The sequence below is a fragment of the Apium graveolens genome, chromosome 7, assembly GCF_009905375.1.
Source record: "Apium graveolens cultivar Ventura chromosome 7, ASM990537v1, whole genome shotgun sequence".
Lineage (NCBI taxonomy): Eukaryota > Viridiplantae > Streptophyta > Magnoliopsida > Apiales > Apiaceae > Apium > Apium graveolens.
Genome location: NC_133653.1, coordinates 20,109,773 through 20,111,058, shown reverse-complemented (window position 1 = coordinate 20,111,058; position 1,286 = coordinate 20,109,773).

The following is a 1,286-nucleotide window of genomic DNA, read 5'->3' as shown; positions in this document are numbered from 1 at the left end:
ATGAAGAAAATGTGATTCATCAAGAGTATCGAAAAGCTGTTCTGACTGTTCTTCCTGTTCATCAACTATTTTGTCCAGATCATTATCTCCTCTCAAATGAGTCAAATCTTTTCTACTTTTTGGTGAAACGCCGTGCACTTGCTCATGTGGATTCTCAGTGTCCATGGCATACTCTAGAGCAGTAAACAAAATAGGCACTTCATAAGATTTTAACATAAATAATCTTTGTTAAGAAGAAAAAATGATTGAACACCATAAAACTTAAAAAGAAAGAGCGAAGCTTATACCCTGGTCTTGATTTTTCATCACCAAGCTCTCGCAAATAACTTCTTCTTCAGCAAGTAGTTTAGCTTTTTCTTCCAGTTCATTAACTATTTCCTCTTTAATACTACCCACGTTCTCATTCTCATTCTCAATCATCAAGCTATTAGTAAGGCATACTTGAACAGTATTTAACTCATCAACAACCTTCAAGATCTTTTCAGAATTTGTTTTTTGATCATTAAACTCATTATCTTTAATATTGCTTAAAATTTCTAATGCCTCTGCATCTGATTTCATAAGAGGCTCTTGCAACACTATTTCTGTGTCACTAACTGCATAAATTGTAATCAACATATCATAAATCATAAAATCAGATAAATTATCTATAGTAAAGATGCATGACAATTATAAACCTTTAAACTTATCAGATTATTTCACATCTAAAAGTATAATTATTCACAGATTATAAAATAGCATGATAATATTCAATTTTCAAAACTTAACAGGCTCTAAATCTAAAAGTCCAATTATTCACAGATATTATAATCAGCCCTTCCAACAGTAGACACAGGAATCGTAATTCTTTGGTTAGAAGACTAATTGAGCACATGTTACTAAGCTATTGAATCAGAAGTACATATGCGCTTTAAGTCGATCATACTAATTAGCAAGTGAGACAGACAAAAAAAAATAACAAAGAATAACTAACAAACATACCGGACATGCTCTTATCATCTGTAACATTAACCAGATCAATTTTTGAAAGCTCAGCAACAAGTGAAATAATCTTTTCTTCTTTCTGCTCCACTGGAATTGACTCAACATTACTTTGCTCCGTCAATCTTGTTGACAGTCTGGTAATATAAACACGATGAACTGTACTCACTTCCTTAACATTAGATGCCTTTCTGCTTCTACGGACGGCAGGAGTTTAAAATTCTTCCACAATCTCCTCACAAATAGCTCGTATTGTGGCCCGCCTAGTACTTTTAGACATCGATTGCACACTTTGAGAAAAATTG